The sequence below is a fragment of the Ambystoma mexicanum genome, chromosome 3q (genome assembly GCF_040938575.1).
Source record: "Ambystoma mexicanum isolate Mex_15411 chromosome 3q, UKY_AmexF1_1, whole genome shotgun sequence".
NCBI classification, from domain to species: domain Eukaryota; kingdom Metazoa; phylum Chordata; class Amphibia; order Caudata; family Ambystomatidae; genus Ambystoma; species Ambystoma mexicanum.
The window spans coordinates 172,891,004-172,917,506 of NC_090926.1; the positions used below are offsets into that span (position 1 = coordinate 172,891,004).

The 26,503-nt window shown below is 48.0% G+C and overlaps 1 long non-coding RNA gene and 1 pseudogene across 1 annotated transcript; one reads left to right on the forward strand and one right to left on the reverse strand.

The window, feature by feature from the left end:
- LOC138582278 (thiol S-methyltransferase TMT1A-like) overlaps positions 1–810 on the forward strand; it is a 36,870-nt pseudogene extending 36,060 nt beyond the window's left edge.
- On the reverse strand, positions 31–23,161 carry LOC138582279 (uncharacterized). The gene is made up of 2 exons (XR_011304997.1): positions 22,688–23,161; positions 31–458 (listed from the first exon to the last, which is right to left on the reverse strand). It is a non-coding gene; the product is annotated as an uncharacterized lncRNA (long non-coding RNA).
- Positions 23,162–26,503: the final 3,342 nt, after the last annotated feature.

Below are 26,503 nucleotides of genomic sequence, written 5' to 3' on the forward strand. Positions count from 1 at the left end.
GTGTCCCTAGGTCAAATGACAGCCAATCACTTTCAGGGAACGATTTACTGTAGAAGGAGAGTCTCAACCATGAGATGCTGCACATAGAACATGACAGTCTGATGGGTCAGGTTGAGACTGGGTTACAGAAACCATAGTGTGATCAGTGGGTGAGGGCATGTTAGTGGAATAGTTCTAGACACTGCACAGTTGGTTTCCGAATATTTACATGAACATGTTTTCAATTTCAGGTTCAGGAAGTTGATTTGCCGAGAATCACACAACTTGTTGGTCAAGTTCCACATCTGGAAACAGAGCGCAGGTATCCAGGTTCCAAAGTCAGCAACACAGCCACCAGACCTCTTCTCCTCATGAGTCACTGGGGGAGATGTGGCTTCCTCCTGGAGTGTCACTTCGGATTGGATATGTGTAATTTGCTGGGAGTTTCTGTACACTATTACTGTTGCTGCTTTGTTTGTCTGAAAGAAAAAACAAAATATGTCATTTGAACTATGAAATAAAGAGATTGTAAAAATATATTTTTTTCAAATCAGTGAAATGTATAGGAATACTCTGACTTTGCAGGGCTTGGAAATGGGCCAGTTCATTAATTGTAAAAAAAAAAAGCCCCCCTTTAACTTGAGATTAGGAACTGGAAATGTATGAAGAAAGGATAAATATAATCACTTTTACCTACACAGAATGAAGTGAATATGGGTTTATGGACAGTTATCAGCAGTAACCGCATAAGATGCATCTGGTTATTTGCACCTAGGATTCAGCATTTAGTAGCTTATGTGCCATTGTCTGAATAAACCAGTATCACTGAAATTAGGAATCTTTCTTACATTCAAATCATGTCAAGGTAGATCTGCTGCAACGATCTCTTACTAAAAGAACCAAATGCGAGTAAAAAAAGACACGAAAGTCAGTTCTTTACTCGAAATGATCAGCTCTGTGCACCCTTATGAGGAGCATTACAATAAACCTCAAGATGCCAGTTCCAGGAGAAGGACTGCTGAAGTATTACAGCAAATTCCCAAGAAAATGATAATCCCACGAAGTAGAACAACAATTCAATATCTCACAAAACATAAGTGCTAGAAGCCATGAGGAGGACAGACTAGTGCATGAACTAGGATGGGTTGCTGAAGTATTTGCAAATAACATTAGGTGCCTTTTCTTCTCCATCCTGTCCAGGCCATCCTGTATCACCCTGGATGTAGCACTGAATAGGTTATTGTGGCTCCGGTCAGTGGCATCCACCTTTTGTCATACATTGGCAGTGTTTGGGTGATGGCCATATTAAATCTCTCAGTTGCCTTCCAGACAATCAAACATATGGTGCTTATTTGCTGCCTCCACTTTTACTGTTGTACCCGCAGTGCTTTGCAGTGGGTCATTCTTTTCCTCTCACAGAAAGCAGGCGATTCCTCCTATCCCCTTTGCATCTAAGTTTCAGTCCACACCTTGTGGGGGTCTCCAGCAATGTTCCCATTCCCCTCTATTCTTTACTTTCTATCTTCCTCACTGGGAAAACATATTCACTCTTTTGGATTTATTTTCTACACCTGTGCTGATGACGCAGCTTTTCCCTCGGCTCGGCAGTGACATGAACACCATCTCAAGTAAGTTCCAACAGTCTCTGAATGGCAACTCCTGCAACAGTCTGAAATTGAGCCTTGATAAAGCCGAGGTCCTCTTGGTTACCAGCAATCCATGGTGCTGCCAGCCTCAGATGTGGCCTGACACCGTGGGCCAATGTAGGCGCCTGGTCTCTGTGGTCTAAAACCATGCGTTCAAGATTAATCCATACTTTGAATTTTGACCCCAAATCAAACAGGTAATTTATTTTAACTGCATGTGCTCAGACAAACCCTTCCCTTCCTCACTCATTCTTGTGGGTTTCTTTGGTTACAGCTAAAATCCAGCCTCGTTTGGGTTTGGACTATTTTAATGCTGTGTAACTGGGGCTTCTGGCCTTTTACATCGAGCAATTTCAAGTCATCAGGTGATGCAGCACCCAATCATCTACATTGCAGGCACCCATTGACATAGAAAGCAGGCACATTCATGCACTGCAAAAGATGACGGCTATTACAGATATGTACAGCATATGCATTCGAATGTCACATCATTACTAGTAAGGTATGACTATTCCAAATGGTACAAGATGCAACCTTTTATAAATATGCTACCAGAGGAAGCAAGTGCACAGACAGACCATTTTACAAGAGATTCCAATTGCATTGCAGGCGATCATATGATGCAGGGTAGGTCCATCAGAGATGCAAGGGAGACAAGCAGCCACATGGTGAGTGTTAAAAAGATACTCATGGCTCAGAGTGGCAGGTTTTTAATCTGAGGAAGTAATTATGCAGGCGCACACCTGATTACTGTATAAGCGTAATTTATTTAAGGCTATAGTGAGGTGCTGAGGAGTGTGTAGCAACCCTGACGCTAGGTTGCGGTTATTCAAAACAGAGAAAAACGGTGTCCACTGTCTGTGGAACACACACATCCCCTGCACACTCCGAGTCTTTGTCAAACCAAACAATGCTTAGTACAAAATAATCTGAATTTGTCAGGTAATTTGAGGATGTGAAGTGTCCACAAAGGTCATTCGTACACAAATAATTTTACAAATTCACTTGTAAGTATTTTTATCAATAATCGTAGGCTGTCATATAAAATATAATAATAAATCCTTTACAATATTTCAATCATATAGTCCATAACACATATATCCATTATTTCATTTTCCAAACTAATAACAATGAGCTCCACGCATTTCAGGATAAAGAGCCCTTTGTCATGAGCAATAGTTCATATAATTTTCATAATTCGCATTCCTTTTCTGAGTTCAATCTGCATAATCTGCATAAAAAGGTGGGAGAAAATGATAAACAAAGTGCATATTAGCTACACTCCTTTTGCAGATGGCTCTTTACATTGAATATTCCCTGGTATACTAGTATCATACCTCTCATGAGTGCCGCCTGGACAACCTCTGTGAACATGTGACTGAGTCTTCTAAGGTTTAAGGGTGGAGGGCAGTAGCCTGTCTCCCAAGAAATCTTGTCCTAAAAGTGAAGGTTAAAAAATAGGTGTGACACAAACATATGGACAGCACCCCACCATTTACCTGCATAGATAGAATATGTCTTTCTCCAGGATCAATACTATCAGAGATAAGCATGCAACTACCTTTGCATTTAATAAAGAAGAAGCTACCTGTATATTGGGGCTAATTAAGGATATTGAAACTACCACACCAACTGCAACCAATCCAGAACGCATTATTTCCCAACTGGAGAAATTAATACAAAGGGAGATCGCCCAAAAACTTCACACAACCACCTTAGCGCAATATTTTTGCACACAAAGAATTCCTAGAGGGCTTAGAGTTTATCTCCGACCAACCCTATGTAAGGAGGTGCCTGATTTAGTAAAAAGGTGGGAACAAATCCTAAACAAGTGCTCATTGGACCTGATCCTATTGAAACTGGACATTGAGACAAATGAACTTTGTTAGCAACTAGGGGCCCTGAAGAGTAGTGAGGAACTAAAAAACATATTTGAGGATATCAATAAATCATTGGACCACTACAAAAAAGACATAGAACAACGTATGGTACACAAGTTCAGACGATAAACTCTGGACTACTCTCAAAATATAGTCTATTCTTGGCAGAATATTAGAAAAATACCTGTCCATCATGTGCACATAGACAAGACAGAAGTGCCATCGGTAGCGAGACCCCCATGAGCGGAGAACACTCCATAACTCGAGGCACAAAGAACTTGGAATCAACAGTCGCTCCTAATTTACCTAACTCTATTTTCCACAACTAACAACCGGCTTCCACATCGAATACAGTCCAGGTCTCTTTTTTAGACAAAAATGACAAGAAGAGTCCACAAGAAAGTTAAGATCAAGGAACAGGCAAGGAAACACCTAGTGTACCTAAAAGTCAATTAGAAGTCCTCAATTTTGGATAATCTTTCACCTCAACACAGAACTCAACACATCTGGAGGAAAGAACCAATTTGTTTAGACACATCAGAAAGATGTGACTTACGATCTTTTTTTAAATACAACCCCCTTTGAAGAACCACCCGTCTGCGAGTACTTGGAGATGAAACCTTAAAGTACCTTTGATCCTCAGATAAACAACACAGCATTGAAACTCTTTGAGTCACAGATGCTCAGTGAACTTACAAAGATCAACTACAGCAAGGCAAACAGATATAACATCAGAAAACATCAGAGTCAAATAGTCAGAGACCTTGCAGATGATCATACCATCACACTAAAACTGGCTGATAAAGGGGGAGCAATTGTCATTATGGATACTACCTTTCATAACGTCCAGTGTTTGACACTCCTCAATGACATCGATGGAGACCCAATACTGGTGATCATGACAATAATCAAAACCACACTTGAAAAGGTGTTGGACAATGGTTGGATTACCCAAAAGACACCGAGATTTTTTCATTAAATCAATCCCATGACTACTGTCTTCTATGGACTTCCAAAAATCCACAAACAGCTTCACAACCCACCTCTCAGACCAATAGCAGCCGGGACTGAAAGAATATTTGATCCTCTGGCAATCTATGTGGACCAAGTCCCTCAACATATGGTACAGAAATCAAGTACTTACTTGAGAGACACAACACATTTCTTGAATACACTGTAAGAAATCAAGGGCCTCCAGCAAGGTGATCTTTTGGTGACATTTCATGTCCAGAGTCTTTATACATGCATCCCACATGAGGGGGGTCTCGAAGCATTAGAATGGGCTCTACTGAGGAAGCAACACTGCAAAGCCTCCAAGCTCTTCATATTGGATTTGACTAAGATAATTCTATGAAATATTTTTTTAGATTTGGGCAGCAATTCTGCATACAGGCATCTGGCACCTCCATGGGTTCAGCCATGTCTCCGGCTTATGCAAATTTCTTTATGCATCATCTGGAAACACAATTCATAATTAACCACCAACATTGAGGCCAGAAATGAATAACTTGGTACATCAATGATGTCTTTATGATCTGGAGAGGCCAGAGGGGAAAACTAGATAGTTTTCTGTCACATTTAAACTCTGTGAAGGACCGTATTCACAATGCAATACATTACTTGGATGTGGAACTGGAGCTGAGAGATGGCGAGGTAACGACAAATTTGTTTCACAAACCTACAGACGTTAACACAGAGGGTTGTCCAGGCGGCACTCATGAGAGATATGATACTAGTTTACCAGGGAATATTCAATGTAAAGAGCCAGCAGCAAATGGAGTGTAGCTAATATGCACTTAGTTTATCATTTTCTCCCACCATGTTATGCTGATTATGCAGTTTGAACTCAAAAAAGGAATACGAATTATGAAAATTATTTGAAATATTGCTCCTGACGAAGGGATCCCGAAACGCGTAGAGCTCATTGTTATTAGTTTGGTAAAGGAATTACATGGATATATGTGTTATGGACAATATGATTGAAGTATTGTAGAGCCTTTATTATTATATTTTATATGACTGCCTATGATTATTGAGTCACACACTTACAAGTGAATTTGTGTACGAATTACCTATGTGTGCGAGTGTTCCACACACAGTGAACACTGTTTTTATAGGTTTTTAATCTGAAACAGAAGCAGCTGTCATCAATATAGTACTGATGGGAAAATCTCTGATAAAAATCATTTCGATGAGCCAATCTAGAGTTCCAAAAAGGAGACTGAGAATGCACAGTCATTGGGTGGAGTTTATACTATACCATTTCACAAAACGGGTGTTCCAGCTGCTAGGATAGGGTATAGAGGCCAGGCAACACCAGCTTATCAACACTCATTTCTTACCCCGCACTATGATGGCAACAATACCAACCACAATACACGCAAGGACCATACTGACTAAACTTTATACATTGTCAGATAGACTGAAACAGAGGACAGGGAGGCCCCTATATGGGAACACTCTCCCTAAAACAGTGCTCTCTCACACTTTCCCCGCACAGGGGAAGCATTACAGCTTATAGCAACATGATGGAGTGGTATCACCACAAGCAAGTGTGTGAGAAGTGTCCTATAAGCCAAGGGTACTGCATCTAGTTCAACAGGAAACCAGGCCATTTACCACCCAAGCCAGAGAGAAGGAAACCATGGCATTTACCACCCAGGCCAGAGAGAACAAGACTACGCCATCAAGCTCTTCTGCTAGTAGAGGTGAAAATCCTCCCGTAGAAGAGGGAAATAGCTTAAGGTCCCAGAGAAAAAAGAAACAGAGGTTTCTATTCCACTTCCTCGTTCCAAAGAAAGACAGAGCATTAAGACCAATAATTAATGTCAGGCCACTCGACTGATTTGTTGGGTCACAAAAATGACAACACTTTTGTAGATCAAATCCTTAATACAGCACAGATGCTATAGGACCACAATCAACATGAAAGAGTCTTATTTTTATTTGTCAGTGCATGACAAGCATCAAAATTATTTCTGATTCAAGGTGGCCGCTCTCCCTTATCAGTACTTGCACTTGGGATAACATTGGTACTGTTGGAATACAGACATAGCTTACATAGATTACAGATGTTGTTTGCATAAATTACAGAATGTAGTAACATTGAGTATAGAATGCATTAGGCTAGGGTCTATATGATTGTGCATTGAGTTGCCATGTTAATCATGGATGCATAGTGGGTGAATTTGTTACCTTATATATGTTGCATTGTCTGCTGATAGAGTTTTTCTGTGTGAAGGTTGGTTGGGAGAAGGCTATTATGAAAATGGTGGTGGTGAGAGGGTGAGCGGGTACAGGTAGGTGAATCAACTCAAAGTCTTGGGCAAAGATCCAGGTTTTAAGGCCTTTACGGAAGGACCAGAGGGAGGGGTCTGATCTTAGCGCCACCGGCATGGAATTCTATTTTGTGGCTGCGATCACCGGATAACTGCAGCCAATTTATGACTAGCGTCTTATCCGCCAGGTCCACTGAGCGATATTGGGCCAGTGAGCTTCTATAACGGTGTTCGTCTGGATCTCCAGGCTGGGCAGACATGAGATTAGCTGAATCCTGAGATCCACGTGGCGACCTTGTGAAAGCATCATTCGACATGCTTTCGGCTGCACATTTAGGAATTGGTTTGACAATGATGAAAACAGCAGCAACCTGCCCCAGAAAGAAATAGGCACACACTTTGTTGAACCACAGAGCTACAAAGAATTCCAAATTATAACATGAAACATTCAGATACGTGCTACTGGTTATTATTGTGTGTGGCTACCGGATGTTCTTGTGTGTGGCTACCGGATGTTCTTGCACTATGTACTGACATAGGGAGAGCGATTAGTACGTTCTCGGGTGAAATGCTATCAGTTGCGCGATAGCCCTTCCTGTGACCTCACCATTAGTAAGAGGGTGTGCTCTGTGATACCATGTACAGTAAAATGGTGTGCTTCATGGGGCTATCCGGCACTCAATGATGCATTCAATTGCTTTTATAGTGTGTCCTGTGATGTCATCAGCAGTGAGATAGTGATATCCGTAACTGTATCATTAGTGTACTCTGTGATGATAGCAACAGTGAGAACTCGTGGCATTTGATTGGTTTCTTTTGTGAGATCGTATCTACTGTGAGATCGTCAATACTACAATAGTATATAGCATAACGTATCACAGAGAGGATCTGGGGTCAAAGTGCAAGAGTAAAGAAAACATCGACCAAGAAAAGCAATGCATCCTCATCCATACACTGCCTCTGAGTTCAAGGTGCACTGTGGCCTTTCAGTACATTAACTACATCACTTGGGATTTATGATGACTGTGGAAATGTCTCGTTTACCTCCAGACACAAAACACAATATTCCTGGTAGCCAGGTTGAATTCCCAACAGGCACTAGCTTTTCCATAGTAAAAGAAGATGCAATGGATTGCCTTTACCAAGACATCACATGGTCTGCTGGTGAGGAATGTGATAAACATCTTCAGAATGATTATATCATGCATTGAATTGGTGTCAAATGAAGTGAAACCCATATGTTTTTAAAGAAATGAAAAGGGAGCAATTTCAGCTTTCCTAAAGACAATAGTCCATCGGTCCAACCATTCCTTCGGTGTCACCTCCTGGCAGTCACTCAAAGTCATTTGGGTTTCAAGTGTCCACTGCACTACTTTCTTGGTTTGGATGATGCTTTTCTCTAGCTTTGTCTTGGATATGATACTGAGTTTATAGCGGGTCTCTTCTGTCAGCAAGGTTTGTTAGCTCCTTTTACTTTGTCACATAATTGCTCACCTCTTCCTCTCTTAGAGCCTATGGCAAGTCAGCCTTTCTGGCCTCCATCACTATGCCTGGTTCTCCTTCCTTCTCTCTCTTTCTCCTGTCCTAATCTGTTGTTCTAAGGTTTGTGGGTTATCTTTCATCCATCTTTACTTACTCTCTCTCTCTTTCTCTCCTTGTTCCACTTTTGTTTTTACTTCCTTACCTTTCCCTACTCTTTCCCCCTTACATTTCTCCACTATATATCCTCCATTCATTGTACTTCTCTCTAGATCTTTTCACATTCTTCTCGTCTCGCCTTTTTACTCTCCTTCTAATTGTCCACCTCCACTGTTTACTAGTCCCTTCTCTAGCTCTTTCATCCACCTGTCAACTTTCCACTTCCTCTGCATTTTACTGACCTCTGCAGGCCTTTCCACTGTTCAGTTGCGTTTCTACCTCCTTTCTTCTTATTACCCTCTCTACCTCTTTCTGCTCTCTCAAATGTCTACGTCCTCCACTTTTATCCCTCGTCCAGGTCTTTCCAATTTCCTTTCCTGTTCCATTTTCAGATGTTTCTGGTCTCCTCCAAACTTTCTAGCACTTTTATTCCTCGTCCAGGTCTTTCCAATCTCCTCTCCCTCATATCGTTTTCTCGTACCCTTCTCCTCTGTCTGCTCCTGCATCTCCATATTTGCTTTCTTCCAACCAGCATTCTACTCTTCTGATTGTACGCAATTCCTCTCTGCTCTGAATCGCGACCACTTTCCCCCTTCCAACACCTACACCCAGCATTGAATGAAGGTTGCCTAAATAATAGCACAGACCCACCTTCAGGGGCAGTGAAGTCCAAGCTGCATTCTTCTGTAATGGTGCACAAGATGATTATAGAGATGGGTTATCAGATTTCAAAATTTCCTTCAAAGTTGGTGCAGCGCACGGACCGAATCTGAAGATGGATGACCACCCTCTTGAATCTCACAAGGTTTCGGAATTCGCTGTGGCAGGCTACCGGCTCTATGGCTGCCAGTTGACTGTTTTGCTGACAGCGATCAATGCTTTTAAGGGACCTGAACATGGGAAAGAGGTGACTTGGGAATTGTTCTTGCTTCTTCTTTTCAAAGGTAGTACCCTTTTCCCTTGGCATGGTCCCTGTCTTTTCACTTCTCCTGCTCCCTCTCTCTCCTGGGGTGCCAGTTTCCCCTGTCCCAGAATCCAGTGAGTTATGTTTTCCTATGATCTGCCTAGGATGGTGATGAGCGTGGATGATCCTCCTTTTACCCTTTACCTACTCTGGGGCCTACATCATATAGTGCGTGGGGGAAATTGGCACCCTTGGTCACCCAAGGCCCATCATCGAGTCCAAAACATTAGACTTTGTCACTGTACTCACAGCTGCAGTCCTGTATGTTTTTCCAAAACAAGGGGGTTCTGGGAGTTCATCTACCACCATGAACACAGCCCATTGACCTGTTCTTGGGGGGGATGGCCACTGGGAGAGACCCTACCAAGTCTTTAGCTCACTGTCCCTTTCACAGAGGAGACATTTCCCTGCATATCAGTCTTTGTCCTGCACAGGGGCAGTCCAGCACCGAAATACTAGGCAATTCTCCTCTGAACAAGAGTACCAACAGCAACCCCAGATACATGGGCCGGCCTGTTGGGCCTCATCAGTGAGGTGGAGCTGTCCCTCTCTAAGAACAGTGAGTAAGGGATCCACGTCTGGATTCCCAGGTAACTTAGGGTGAGACCCAAAGTTACTAAATATGCAAAATAAGGGGGTTCTGGGAGTCAGCCCATTGACCTGTTCTTGGGTGGATGGCCCCTGGGAGAGACTCTACCATGTCTTTAGCTCACTGTCCCTTTCGAGAGGAGAAATGTCCCTGCATATCAGACTTTGTCCTGCCAGGGGCAGTCCACCACCGAAATGATAGGCAATTCTCCTCTGAACAAGAGTACCAACAGCAACCCGAGACACATATTTCAGCATAGTCGGGCCTCATCAGTGAGGTGCTATGCCTCTCTAAGAACAGTGAGCAAGGGGTCAACGTATGGATTCCCCATGTAACTTAGTGTGAGACCCAAGGTTACTTAATATGCAAAACAAGGGGTTCTGGGAGTCCCTCTACCAGCACGAACACAGCCCATTGACCTGTTCCTGGGTGGATGGCTCCTGGGAGAGACTCTACCAAGTCTTTAGCTCACTGTCCCTTTCATAGAGGAGAAATGTCCCTGCATATCAGACTTTGTGTGCCCAGGGGCAGTCCACCACGAAAATGATAGGCAATTCTCCTCTGAACAAGAGTACCAACAGCAACCCCAGACACATGTTTCAGCCTAGTCGGGCCTCATCAGTGAGGTGGAGCTGTGCCTGCCTATGAACAGTGACCAAGGGGTCCACGTCCGGATTCCCCAGTTAACTTAGGGTGAGACCCAAAGTTACTTAATATGCAAAACAAGGGGGTTCTGGGAGTCCCTCTACAAGCACGAACACAGCCCATTGACCTGTTCTTGGGTGGATGGCCCCTGGGAGAGATTCTACCATGTCTTTAGCTCACTGTCCCTTTCACAGAGGAGAAATGTCCCTGCATATCAGACTTTGTCCTACCCAGGGGCAGTCCACCACCGAAATTATAGGATTCTCCTCTGAACAAGAGTACCAACAGCAACCCCAGACACATATTTCAGCATAGTCGGGCCTCATCAGTGAGGTGCTGTGCCTCTCTAAGAACAGTGAGCAAGGGGTCAACGTCTGGATTCCCCAGGTAACTTAGGGTGAGACCCAAAGTTACTTAATATGCAAAACAAGGGGTTCTGGGAGTCCCTCTACCAGCACAAACACAGCCCATTTACCTGTTCTTGGGTGGATGGCTCCTGGGAGAGACTCTACCAAGTCTTTAGCTCACTGTCCCTTTCACCGAGGAGAAATTTCCCTGCATATCAGTCTTTGTCCGGCCCAGGAGCAGTCCAGCACCGAAATGCTAGGCAATTCTGCTCTGAACAAGGGTACCAACAGCAACCCCAGACACATGTTTCAGCCTAGTCGGGCCTCATCAGTGAGGTGGAGCTGTCCCTTTCTAAGAACAGTGAGCAAGCGATCCACATCTGGATTCCCCTGGTAACTTAGGGTGAGACCCAAAGTTACTTAATATGCAAAACAAGGGGGTTCTGGGAGTCCCTCTACCAGCACGAACACAGCCCATTGACCTGTTCTTGGGTGGATGGCCCCTGGGAGAGACTCTACCAAGTCTTTAGCTCACTGTCCCTTTCACCGAGGAGAAATGTCCCTGCATATCAGTCTTTGTCCGGCCCAGGAGCAGTCCAGCACCGAAATGCTTGGCAATTCTGCTCTGAACAAGGGTACCAACAGCAACTCCAGGCACATGTTTCAGCCTAGTCGGGCCCCATCAGTGAGGTGGAGCTGTGCCTCCCTAAGAACAGTGAGCAAGGGATCCACGTCTGGATTCCCCAGTTAACTTAGGGTGAGACCCAAAGTTACTTAATATGCAAAACAAGGGGGTTCTGGGAGTCCCTCTACAAGCACAAACACAGCCCATTGACCTGTTCTTGGGTGGATGGCCCCTGGGAGAGATTGTACCAAGTCTTTAGCTCACTGCCGCTTTCACAGAGGAGAAATTACCCTTCATTTCAGTCTTTGTCCTGCCTAGGGGCAGTCCAACACCGAAATGATAGGCAATTCTCCTCTGAACAAGAGTACCAACAGCAACCCCAGACATGTTTCGGCCTAGTCGGGCCTCATCAGTGAGGTGGAGCTGTGCCTCTCTAAGAACACTGAGCAAGGGGTCAACGTCTGGATTCCCCAGGTAACTTAGGGTGAGACCCAAAGTTTCTTAATATGCAAAACAAGGGGGTTCTGGGAGTACCTCTACCAGCACAAACATAGCCCATTGACCTCTTCTTGGGTGGATGGCCCCTGGGAGAGAATCTACCAAGTCTTTAGCTCACTGCCCCTTTCACAGAGCAGATATTTCCCTTAATATCAGTCTGTGTCCTGCCCAGGGGCAGTCCAACACCGAAATGATAGGCAATTCTCCTCTGAACAAGAGTACCAACAGCAACCCCAGACATGTTTCGGCCTAGTCGGGCCTCATCAGTGAGGTGGAGCTGTGCCTCTCTAAGAACAGTGAGCAAGGGGTCAACGTCTGGATTCCCCAGGTAACTTAGGGTGAGACCCAAAGTTACTTAATATGCAAAACAAGGGGGTTCTGGGAGTACCTCTACCAGCATAAACATAGCCCATTGACCTCTTCTAGGGTGGATGGCCCCTGGGAGAGAATCTACCAAGTATTTAGCTCACTGTCCCTTTCACAGAGGAGAGATTTCCCTGCATATCAGTCTTTGTCCTGCCCAGGGGCAGTCCAGCACCGGAATGCGAGGCAATTCTCCTCTGAACAAGAGTACCAACAGCAACCCCAGACACATGTCTCTTGCTTAAGAAATGTAAGAGAACTATAGGCCATGTTAGTGGAAGAGACTTTCCTTGCAATACACAAGGATTATGTGGTCTTTAGGACACCTAGGATTCTAACCAAAATTAATCTCTGACTGTCATCTCAACCAAACAATTGAATTGCCCGAATTCTTTAGAGAAGCACATTCTAATGGAAAGAAGAGCCTACATATACTAGACAAAACCCTAGTGTTCATGTTTTACATGTAAATAGCAAAATCCATTACCAAGAAACCAATTCTTTCTAGCTTTCAGGATTGTACAAATGGGATATCCTATGTGTAAGTCAGGGATAGCAGGATGGATATTACAATGCATCCAAAAATGCAATAGTCTTGCTAACAAGGGAAGGGGTCACAATGAGACTCATTTGATTAACTCCAGTCGAATGTCCAAAAAATATGATTGTACAGAGTGAATCACAGCACAAATGGATGCATTTTTCTATGTAGAGAAAATATATTATTCTTGTACATATATAACACAACAAAAACTCAAGAAGTGAACAGTACATCATTCTCAGTCTTTCTGTACTCTCTAAACCTGTGTCATATACTCGTGTTTATTGTTGGTATACAAAGATACCCTGTTTGACAGATATTACAGTTAACACCCAATCGTTCATGCTATTCTTCTTCAACTCATGTTTTAGTGTTCTTGGGAGCTGGTTGTACCACCTCACTCCTCCCTTTGCTGTTATGAAGTCCTTAGCACCAAGCCAGATGTGAGCATTTATCCCCCATAAATATCTCATGCAAACAGCAAAACCTTGCATTCAGCATGATGGTAGCACTTAGAAGTAATGTGAATGTTATCTGAAGAGGTGCACATAAAATGCTAAACTGTTAATGTTGTGAATGCAAATGCACACTGGTTTGATTATTATGAACACAGCCAGTAGGCACATTTTAATAGCAGGTCACAGTTTTGCCTGTCTGGAATTAATGCCAGTGTGCGGCTGTGTGCAGTTACACAGAGCCTGGAAGCGCCTGGTAGTGCCTGGAGTACTGCCTGCAGTCTGTTTGATGCTTCTTCTTCCTGGAGGCGTGTTTAGTACACAGCCTGCACCCGGAACGTTACGTGCGCGGTGTGCGGCTGTGTGCAGTTACACAGAGCCTCGAGCAGCCTGGTGGTGCACGGAGTCCTACCTGGAGTCTGTTTGCTGCTTCTTCTTCCTGGAGGCGTGTTTAGTACACAGCCTGCACCCGGAAAGTTACGTGTGTGGTGTGCGCCTGTGTGCAGTTACACAGTTTCACAGCTTTCATTGCTTAAACTGCCTGTTGGAAACCTTTGTGTCTGGACCTTTCTCTCCACTCCCCACTCCCTACTGTTTGCCTGATCGTCTGACCGCCTCTAGTCCGTAGTCTGATTAGTGCGACCAGCTTGTCCGGTTGATTGCAGCTGCCCTCCCTTTCATTGTATGCCATCAGTACTACTGTCCAACTACGTAGCCATATAAACGTAAACACTGTGCAGGGAGCCCCTCAGTGTGGCATAACAAGTGGGCGACCATGCATATACATAGCGTGAGGGTTGACTCTGCCAGTACAACAGATTCTCCTGTAGGCATTTCAATACCTCCAGTCGTAACAGTGGTATCAGATTTTCCAGCATTCCACTCCAGCCCTCCCTACCTGCCTCATTTTGCGCCTCAGCTCCCTCCGCTTCGATGGGTGTACTCTGCCCTTTGCCGGAGGGGGGACATGAGCGTTCATTTGAAAAGGCCTCGGAAGAAGGTGACAAGAATGATGGACTTCTGTTATCTGGTAAAGACTATCCTGCCATAAACACCAGGCAGACAGCTCGCACTTGCCCTCAGCACACAGTCAAATTGGGGAAAAGCCTCCTGACACCAAGGGGAACGTTAAATTCGAAGCCAATGACTGATTTATTCCCTTTGGCTAATGATTCAAAAGGTGCAAACACCATCTTAATCAAGGAGGATTATGTGAACACGCTTAAAACCTTAAACAAGGAGATGACGGTGGAATTTTCCTGCCTTGGCTCTAAAACTATAGTCACTGTAGTGGAGGCCTTGATGCATGGCTTTGAGCCGGCTGATCGTTTTGAAGCAACAGTGGTACTAACTTTGCATCAACAACAATGTGCTGCATACCCTGTTAAGCTTCCATCAGAACCGGATCAAAAAGGGCAGCCAGTGACTACACCCTCAGACCCGGACGGTTTGACTGTCTCTCTGAGCCAACTCCCAGTGAAACTCTTTCATCAAAATGACCTCCCCTCGGTATCCTCTAATGACAACTCGATCGACCTGGACTTAAGAGAAGCAAGTACCTGTTCTGTAGCAATGTTTAACATTTTAGAAACTACGCTCACGGTACTTCTTACCAAGTGTGAGTGTAATACCTGTACATCAACTGACCATAAATCGCAAAAGGTTACACCACTGACCTGGAGAGATGCAGTAGTAGAAGATTGGAGAATCCTCCTGGTCACCCGGCCGCCTCCTGCCAAGATGGTAAAGAATGGACAGGGTTTCCAGGGAAACCCTTTGGGGAATAAAACCCTGCAGCGCCTCTACCAACGGGTGTTTCGATGTATCAACAGTTGGGTCTACGGCTGTCTGGAGGCATCGTCTATCCAGGAGCGAATTTAAGTATGCAGATGGAGTCATAGAACTGCAACAGAGAAGGGAGTTAGTGATAGAGGTAAACACCCTTCCCCGGTATAAGCAATGCTGTGGACGTGATTGTTACATGTCTCCCCTGTTGGGAGACATGGTATCTTCCCGGGTGTTGTCTTGGTCAAGTGGGGAACCAAGTGACCAAGTTAATAAAGAGAACGAGCCGCTTCCGGCCCGGCAGTCGAGACCCAACTGACTCCGCGTGTGTGTGTGCTTGGGGGCACCATGCGGGTGCCCCACCACATGCGCTGGGCCCAAGGATGGGGCTCAGCTCCAGGACGGTGCCCCTGCCGGGCAACGCCGTCCGGACGGTGCCCCTGCCGGGCAACGCCGTCCCTGTGTGTCGCCCTGGCCCTGTGAGTCGGGCCAGGATGGCGACCCCGGCCTGGGTGCCCCCAGTGCCGGGGCCGCAGTAAGCCGGTGGCCATCCGGCCCGTGTGTGGAGCTCCGGTGTCCCCGGAGCCGGTGGGATGAACCCCCACCCCTTGTACTTGCAGCGTGAACGCTGCCTATGTGTGCCTGGTCGGCTGCCACCCGACGATAACATGGGGCTGCCCGGTGGACCGGAGCAGCCCCCAACAATGGCGACGAGGCGAGGGACCCCGCGTGCCCCGAAGAAGATATGGTGCGGGCCCATCTCCAACTGGGCCCGCGAGGTGGAGGAGCGGAGGCTGTTTTCCCCCGTATCCCCGTGGGGGAGAGAAGTTTCTGCGGCGGCGGCCACAGAGGAGGTGCTGCCCCTCCCTCACCCGCAAGCCACGGAGGGGAGCAGTGGCAAATAAAGGATGGCGGCCCGACACCAACGGGGCCTGCGGAGGAGTAATGATTCTTGCCTGCTGCCCCCGGTCTTGTGGGGGAGGGTTGATTTGCGGCGTCGGCCGCATGAGGAAGTGATGCGGGCCCATCCCCAACTGGGCCCGCATAGGTGCTGCCCGCCTGCACGAAGGAGGTGGTCGGCCCCCGTCACCACCAGGAGGGAAGCTGCCCCTCCAAGGAGAGACGCCTGCGGCGTCGGCCGCAAGAGGCAGAGGCACTGCCCCTTCCCCCCACCCGTAAACCGCGGAGACAGGGAGCGGCCAACTTCGCTGCAGGAAAAACAACGATGCGGGCCCAACTCCAACTGGGCCCGCAAGGCAATAAGGAGCCGCTCCCCACCCGTGAAGGAGGAGGAGGGAAACGAGGGGCCGCAGAACAGCTGAGGCGGCCCCGACAGAGGAGCGGCACTGGCCGCGGCACGGGGATGGGGCAGGGGCCGCCCAACAGCTGACGCGGCCCCCAACGGAAGGCGGGCCCATCATCAGCTGGGCCAGCGGAAAAAAAAAAAAAAAGATGTTGCAGGCCCGAATCCAGCAGGGCCTGCACAAGGAACAATAGAGTGCTCGCCCCGAGGAGCGGGCAGAGAGCTGCCTGCCCCCCTTTACCCCAACCGCGACATGAAGGTGATCCTGCACACCGCCCCTAATTGAAGTGGGGCCCACATCCATTGGGGCCCAAAAGCCGGGAGGAAGTCCGCGGCAGCCCCCACATGCCAAGGGCATGCCAAGGCAGAAACATGAAAAAGGGGGAAAGCTGCCCCGCGCCCACGCGCTCGCCTCAACAAAAGAAGGCATGCTGGCGGCCCGAGCCGCCGCAAGAAACATGGCGGCCCAGCCGCAACGGACAACTGTGGCCATGTCTGGCGAAGATGGGGAGAGGAAGGATGCCGTTGCTGCCCTCCCCAGAAGCCTACTCCTGCAGGTCACAAGACATGCCCGGCCCACCAGCGGAAGTGTTCCAAAACAGGAGGCGGGCCCACTACCACCTCCACCCGTGTGGAAAATTTGCACCAGAGTGGTGCCAGCCCCGTGGCTGGCTGCCCCCTTTCTGCCCACACTGCGGGCGGGCCGAACTTCTCAACTGGGCCCGCGGCGGAGGAAATAAAAACTGGGATGCCGGCCAACATTCAACTGGCCCTTATAACAGCTTGGAAATGAGGGCAGCAGGCATGGGGGAGGTGGGTGAAGTGGCCTGTTGTTCATCACCGGTGCCTGGCCGTGGGTTTCCCCAATACAAGTGGACCTTGGCCAATGTGGCCCCTGGGCCTCCCCAGGTGCGGCTTTGCCGGTTTTGTTAATCATGGTGTGACTGTCCTAAAATAGACATTGGTGAGGACGCAAGCTGGTTTCCTGCGACTCCACAAGTGTGGAAGATGGACACCATCATTGACATCCCCATGAAGACTGTGAGCCGGCTGACACGGACTTGCTTAAAATGGCCCAGTTAGTGGGCACTGTAAGGTGGTGCACACCCGTACACATGGAGTGTTTTATGTTGTGCCAGTAGTTCTCAGTGGTGCATTTTAGTGACGTGAGAGCCACTCACCCAGGTTAATAAAGGGTGTGTAAAGTAGGAGAGTGGCTCAAGTAGTAGTAGTGGTGGTTATGTTGGGACTTTGGGGTTTTTGCTTTATTGTTATGAAAAAGGAGGAGTGTTACATGTCTCCCCTGTTGGGAGACATGGTATCTTCCCGGGTGTTGTCTTGGTCACGTGGGGAACCACGTGACCAAGTTAATAAAGAGAACGAGCCGCTTCCGGCTCGGCAGTCGAGACCCAACTGACTCCACGTGTGTGTGTTTGGGGGCACCATACGGGTGCCCCACCACGTGCGCTGGGCCCAAGTATGGGGCCCAGCTCCAGGACCGTGCCCCTGCCGGGCAACGCCATCCCTGTGTGTCGCCCTGGCCCTGTGAGTCGGGCCAGGATGGCGACCCTGGCCTGGGTGCCCCCAGAGCCGGGGCCGCAGTAAGCCGGTGGCCATCCGGCCCGTGTGTGAAGCTCCAGTGTCCCCGGAGCCGATGGGATGAACCCCCACCCCTTGTACTTGCAGCGTGAGCGCTGCCTATGTGTGCCTGGTCGGCTGCCACCCGACGATAACATGGGGCTGCCCGGTGGACCGGAGCAGCCCCCAACAGTGATTATCCGTGCTTTCTTCTAGTGTGGCGAGAGAATTCTGGGGTTCCAGAGTTCAAGGATTCTGAGGAATGTGGGTCGAGTGTCACATGAAGCCAGGAGTCTGCCTTCTGAGAAGTTACGGAGAATCACAATGATCGTTACTTCCCAAGAGGAAGGGGGTAAGGGGAGAGCATTATGCGGAGTAATGCTGGTTGTCAGGGAGGCCAATTGTGATTGTGTTCCTGTCAAGCGCTGACCGTGGGGCTGGTGGGTGTTCGAGACGGTTTTGTCCAGGAAATTAAGGCAGTGTGAAGCCTCCGTAGTGACTGTGCAAGATTTTCGTAAGCGTGGAGATACAGCTGTCAAGCGAGAGAAACAGGAAGGAGAGATTAATGGTAGCCAGTGCAACGCGGGTTGCCTAGGAAACCAAGACTCAGACTCCTACCCGGAACAAGGGCATCAGTCGAAGCCAGCAGGGAGGACTGGGAAACGTGTGTAAATCTAAAGAAAGAAAGACACGGTTAGGAAGGACAGGGCAATTCTACAAAGGTACGATGTCAGAAAGGCAGAAATGAATTTACGGTGTGCTTGCTAAAGAGAGCAGTTATGCAACATCTCTTGGTTTGTTTCTCCATATGCATTCCTGCAGATCTAGGGGACGGAGCCCCATGCATACAAGGCAGCCGGAAGACTGGAGCGGTACAAACACTGCTGGTTGCCAGCTTGGGGTGGAATAGAGAAACCAATGCAATCTGCTTCCAGCATTACGATAGAGACCACCGGTGTCCCTGTCTCATGACAGTAAATCCATTGAGGACAAGATGAGCGCATATGGGGAACAATTCATGGAAAATAGTGCTTTGACTGCGACTCTACACAACCAGTTGGCTGCCCAGATGTGAGTCTTGGAAGATGTCTGTTCTTTGGTCTATCAATCTACCAGCTCAATGAACCCCTCCAGTTACGAATCCTCAGCACTGGTTAATTCGCCATCTATCATCCAGAAGCTGCCACCTCACAACCAATGTTCATGGCTATTGGTGTACGCCATACGGTCACTGGGAGAAAACAGCGGAAAACACAGGGCCAGGCCTTGATGTATGAATTGCTAGCCTCCAAAAAGAAAACAATGAGGAAGGCACAGCAGAGTAGCAACCCCTCCACCCAAAAAGTGGTGTCTCTCGCCTCAACTACCACTTTATTCCCACTGTTTGGGACTAGGATCCCCAGCATCCCTAGCCTGCTACCGAATACCAACTGTGCAGCAATTGACAAGCAGAACCAGGCCCGGCTCCAGGAATTTTCATCTGGGTGGGCCAGGGTTGTGATAAGGGGGGCCCACATTCCATTGGGTGTGGGTCTAGGAGTACCCTAAACAAATTGCTGGCGTTCATCCAGATTTCCTAGATCCGTGATCCAGCAAAACATTTCTTCCCAGATCTGCAAAAATATGTTTGCACCCCTCTCTAAAAAACAGTACATAGCAAAAGAGAAGCAAGGTAAATAGTGTTGCAACATCAATCTACCTATCTTCCCTTCCCATCTGCTCTCGCCTTTTTGTTATATCTGATCCTCCTTCACCTTTCACCGTCCAGTCACCTTCCCTTAGCTGCCCTAACCACCGTTCCCATTTACCTCCCCTCCCACCTATTCACACCAGCACCCAGCATGCCTTTCCTTGCCTGGCTTCGGAGAATTGAGGGTGATGCATCCTTTTCCTCCTCTGAGAGGGCTGAGCAGTGAGGCCCCCAGTCTTTGTACCATCTCAGATGGTGTCTGCCCAACAATACCTTCCTGAGAACTGTGGCTACTCCCAGCATTCCCCGGAGTAGATGCTTGTGCTCCCTCCAACTTGTTGTGAAAGATAGAGCCCCCCCAGAATACTGAAGCAAGGAATAGGAGATTTTGTTTCCTACAAAATTACATTTTTTTTCAAACTTCTTTTAATTTCAAGAACAGAACATACCATGTCCAATCAACACAGGTAGTCTTTTGTTCTTAAGAATATTTTGATCACAACTACATATCCTCCAATAACATACACATGTATATACAATCCTCCCTTCACCCACCCATTCCACAACCTCCCCCGCCCCTCCTTTCCAACTGAAACACTACAGTAGTCCCATTCTGAATGTCGCCTATCAATGGTTCATGTCCAAAATTACATTTTAAACACAAAATGTTATTTAATTGAGTTGAGAGTGCTACCACCCCCAACCAAACACTATGCCCCATGGCCCTCACCCCCAAACACACACTATGCCCCATGGCCACAATCCCACAATTAAAAACTGTGCCCCATGGCCTGCACCCCCACACTATGCCCCATGGCCTCCACCACCCCAACCAAACTTTGCCACATTGGTCCCACCCCCAACCAAACATTATGCCCCATGGCCCCTACCCCAACCAAACACTATGCTCAATGGCCCCCACCCACCAACCAAACTCTATGACCAATGGCCCCGACCCTCCAACCAAACACTATACCCCATGGCCACAATCCCACAACTAAAAACTGTGTCCCATGACCTGCACCCCCACACTATGCCCCATGGCCACCACCCCCAACCAAACACTATGCCCACACAGCCCCAAACAACAGAGTGACCAGTGGATTGCATCATCGCAAGAGCCTTTCACAAAGACAGTGAGCTAAATAGAATTGGCATCAACAAATGACTCTGTCTGCATCCCGGTTTCACTACGAACCAAAGTGTGTGATCCTGGGCAAATCATGTAATCGCACTGTGCCTTATCTGCAGTGATTCACTTCATAGTTTATGTTAGCATATCATGCTGTTATAAAGCCATTAAGAAAAACAAATCCTAATGACTATAGAGTTGTTATATAATAACAGTGCAATTTAGGCATTTTGCACCACAAAGTTATGTGCCACTTGGCTTACTTATGGCAACCTTTTCTAAAGTCACTTCCATTGTACCTGCAAGTACTAAAAACTGATGATGCTCCTTGCAAAGTCCTTTTCTGTGAGGCCCCTTCTGTTGGTGCAATCCATATGCAAGTGTAGGTGTTAAAATGCCATCTGCCACTAATGTTACCAAAAAAAAGTTGATGGGAGGGGAAGCTGCGTGAATGAGGCTGTATGTATGGAATTGCGCACACTGCATTTGGGGGGGAAAGTAGCAGGACTTTTTTTGCGCTTCACCCGACACACTGTTGCAATGCTGGATACTCCCCTGCACACACCCCAAACTCCCAGCAAAAATACACCGATAAAGAATATCAGAGCGCCCCCACTTACCAGCACTGTGGATGTGCTTGCGCTGCAGCTGACGTGGCGAGGCTGAAATGCCTTCCGGCAACATTCCACGCCATGCCAGCCACAGTGCTGGCCCTCTGTTGGTATAGCCCATGCACTACGTGACTCGCAAGAGCCACGTAGTAAATGCAGTCCACCAATAGAGGGTCAGCATTTCCCATTGGCAAGTCAAAAAAAAGACTTTCCTAATAGAGGACGGCTGTAGCTGCTTGCGGGAAAATCAACATGCTGGGCCGCACTTGGGCCCCATGTTGTGCACCCCTGGTTAAGAGTGACATCCACCCCCCACCCCACTCCCTCGTCTACCTGGTGGTCATAAACATCACTGACATGGCCTCCTTTCTAGGGGGGGCAGAGGCTGGCTCTGGGGGGGACTGGCCCCCCTGCTGGAGCCGGGCCTGAGCAGAACGTGGAAGCATTTAATAGCCCCTTCGAACCTGTGACCCTACTGCCTCCTCCGGACTGCATCCAGTACATCAATCAGAAGTACGCTAGATGCCTTTAGCAAGAACCCCGCGCCAAAGGACATGGGCCCCATATGCAGCACATAGGAGCTCATGTTTTGCCTCGGGGGCGACCCCACAGTACTGTACCTATATATCTGAATCTCTACCCCAAATGCCTCCAGGAAACCAAGGAGGGAACATTGTAGCCCAGCTTATTTCATCTCTTCAGCAGCCACTGGGACCTGGTACGACGCCTCCACTCTTTGGGGAAGCAGCAGTGGCCAATCCTCTTACGACCTGGCCTTGTGATCCCAGGCAGTCAACCGGGAAACGAACTTGCAGCACACAGGCTCTCCAAATTAAGAGTTTATTTAGCGACAACAATGGCTTGCCTCTAAATCGATCCTGTTTGCTGACTTTATTTCACAGTATCATTCCTCTAAAACACATCCATAATAATGACATCAGAATTGTAGACATTTGCGAGGATGTATCTGATCCCATGTTGATAGTATATCTCTATGCAAGTAGTACCCTAGCATACATTTTGGAACATGTAGAATGGTTGAATCGCTTGGGTTATGAATGTTGTGTTTTGGAGGTTGAATATGGCAAGAGATTTAGTCCAACAGGCAAGCACTCGGAAGTTCACCAAAAAATAACTCACCGATTCCAAGATGGCCATCGGGGGGGTAAGCACCACGTCCCCCGAGCTCCCGCATCAAAAGGATAGCAAATGGCATAAAACATCGCAGACAACCCCTCCCCAGGAACCACCATTCTGAACCACCAGCACATGACTCGAGACAAAGGCAAGGGAAGCGGCGCCAGCCCCCAGTGCTCTCTAACTCTGCAGCAGACCAACTCAACGGGACACTGTGGCCCGGCGAGGCTGCCCAGAGCCCCCTTGCATGGGAAGAACAGCAGCGGGCAGCGCAGACTTGGTTCGGGGCCTCACTGCCCCCCAAAAGAGACCCGTGAATGCTTAGCAGCGGGTCCTCAGCTGCGATCCGCCCGAGGGGGCGCAGTTGTGGAGGCACAGAACGCCCCCAAGGACGAGGATGCGGGAGGACCCCCGACCCGCCACTGCCGGGTTGTGGCTTCCCAGACTCAGACACCTCGGAGCAGCACATAGCCCAAGACTCACAGCCAGCAGACGAATGGGGGACCGCCCCTCCCCAGACCTTCCAGCCATCCTACAAAGCAGCGGACTCAACAGTCGGCTTGGACACCGGAGCCCACCAGATCACGGCTCGGAACGCCCACCGTACATAAAAGTGTCAGCATCTCCTCTCCCACTGCACTCAGTAGGGGTTGGAGCCGAATATGGCATGTGTCATATGCCAGTGACACCTGCCACTGCATGTCACCACTACAAGTGACACGTGCCACTAGCAGGTGTCACATGCCATGACCCAAAAAAAGGTTTCACGTGTCACGGTAAATCTGTCTCTTCGTTTTTCAAATTATAATCCTCCTTTTTTAAAAATAAAAATACGAAACGCCAATATTATTCCCTTTTTTAAAAAATAAAAAACGGCTCTAAGAAAGATTCGAACTCATGACCTCATATTTAGCGCACAGGTCCATTAACCACTGCACAATTATGTCTCACGATATTAAAAGTTCAAATTCTACCTCTAATGTGAAGTCTTACATGGTTCAAAGCTGCTCATTTTCTTATTTTAAGTTACATCTTAAAACAAACTGCATGTACAATTCTGAAAGTTTGTAGGATATATAAACAATTTACTGAAAGTTTTTGCATCTTGTGCTTTTCTTGCATAATACTAAATGTAAAAAACAGTTCAATCCAAAACCTGTTACTGTGTAATGCTTTAAATGTCAATCATGTATTGTGTACATGTTTTCCAAAACAGTATGCTCGCAATATTAAAGTGTGTGTGTTTGTACATTAATTCATGCGTTTCACACTTGACTGTACAAACTGTGATAGATACAGTACAACCATATCCTACTGATAATATGTATAACTTATATATCAGAGTATATACACGATCATGAAAACATAATTTACAAATGTTGCTAAATCTTCAGATTTAGGGCCCAATTCATAGAATCCAGCGCAGAAGCAGCACAAGTGCTGCACGCCGAGAAGGAGCATGTGCCATGCGTGCACCAGCTGTGGCACAAACCAGCATTTGCACGGCACGCGTATTCATGGATTTTCTGAGGCATCAGTAACCGTGGCGCAATGAACATCAAGTAGCGCCAGAAACGCCCCCAACACATCCCCATGCGTAGGGAAAAGACAGTGAAATGCCCAATACGGCGCAACGCCCCGCACCATCCGTGACCCAGCACACATCCCCCCATTGTAATTGCATGAAAAATCAGAGCATAACCCACTTGCACCAGCCAAATCGCGTGAAAAGGCCCATGCGTACCCCGTCCGCACCCCAGCAAAATCGCATACCCCGCTCGCACCAGCCAAATCGCGTGGGAAGGCCCGCACGTACCCCATCCACACCCCAGCAAAATCATGTACCCCACTCGCTAAATCACGTGGGAAGGCCCGCCTGTACCCCGTCTGCGCCCCAGCGAAATTGTGTACCCCGCTCGCACCAGCCAAATCACATGGAAAGGCCTGCGTGACCCTGTGATACATGCACAACTCCCCTGGAAGCAGACGCCTCCTCACGGGACAGCCAGACTCCAGCAGTGGGCCATACCCCGCAGGCAGCCCATACCACATGGCCCCCCATCACCCGTGACCACACCCCGCAGGCAGCCTACACCAAATGGGATCTCCACCATCACCCGTGAACATACCCTGCAGGCAGCCCACACCACATGGCCAACCCATCACCTGTGACCACACCCTACAGGCAGCCCACACCACATGGAACCCCCACCATCACCCACGACCATACCCCGCAGGCAGCCCACACCACATGGGACCCCCACCATCACCTGTGAACATACCCGCAGGTAGCACACACCACATGGGCTCCCCCATCACCACACCCTGCAGGCAGCCCACACCACATGGGACCCCCACCATCACCCATGACCATACCCCGCAGGCAGTCCACACTACATGGGACCCACACCATCACTAGTGAACATACTCCGCAGGTAGCCCACACCACATGGGACAGCACCATTACCATGAACATACCCCGCAGGCAGCCCACACCACACAGGCACCCCTTCACCCGTGACCATAGCCTGCAGGCAGGCCCCGCCTCATGCCCCCACCTGTGATGGCAACCTTCGGGCAGGCCCCGCCTCATGTCCCCACCCCCCACCAGTGACGGCAACCTGCAGGCAGGCCATGCCTCATGTCCCCACCCCCCAACAGAGACGGCAACCTGCAGGCAGGCCCCCCACATGTCCCCACCAGTGACAGCAACCTGCAGGCAGGCCCGCCTCATGTCCCCACCCCCCACCAGTGACGGCAACCTGCAGGCAGGCCCTGCCACATGTCCCCGCCCTCCACCCCAAAACACATTGGACCAACATACAACCACGCAGCACATGCAAACTAAAATGCCACCACACGCTGCATCCCCCTGGTGCACCTCAACACCCATCCATTAGTCAAAGTCCCTATGTTATGTGAATCTTAACATCACACATGCATGCATGTGCACACACATGAACAACATTGGTGAACAGCAGAGACACGCAAATGCATCAAGGAGGAGTGAAACATGCACTAAACCATTGAGACCAGATACCACTTCGATTTCAATGTAAAAAAAAAAATATATTATAAAACGTGTATCTAAGTCACCCACAGTAAAAACAACAAATTAAACATGCATGAACCAAATGAAAAATCAAAATAAAGTGAAAACCAAAATCAATGTGATGTAAAAAATGAAAGAGTCAAAAATGTGGTCCTTGTCCATTAATGTATGTGCAAATGAAATCACATATCATGTGAAAACCATTCCAAATTAAAATCCAAATATTTACAAAGATCCAGGGTCCATGGTCCCAGAACATGTAGAAAAATCCTAAAAATACAATACAAAAATAACTATATACAAGATGCAAAGTCCAGGAACTCCAAATAAAAAGAAAAAAAAAACAAATGAAACCTACTCCTAAAGAACTATATACAAAGGCAGCAGGCTAGTCCATCTCCTCACCATGCTCTCTCATAGTCTCCGCCAGGGTGTCATCGAACACTGCGTCCACTTCCAGTAGGCGGGCCTCGGCTTCGCCCTCGAGGGATTGCAGGGACTCCTTCATGCTCCTCTCAAACTCCCTGCGAGTCTCCTCGAGGACCTCCACCCGCCTCTCTGCCCGACGCAGTGAATTCTCTGCCCTGGCCATGGTGAGTTGCTTCTCCTGTGCCCGCTGCCGCTCTTACCTGTTTTGGCAGTCCAAACGCTCCAACACGGAAGACATCCTTGTCGTAAGGTTTGTCTCCTGCCCGATGGCCGATACCTGCCCCTCTGATGATGCACGCACTAAGTCCTGTTGCCTCCTTTCCTGAGCCTGCTGCTGC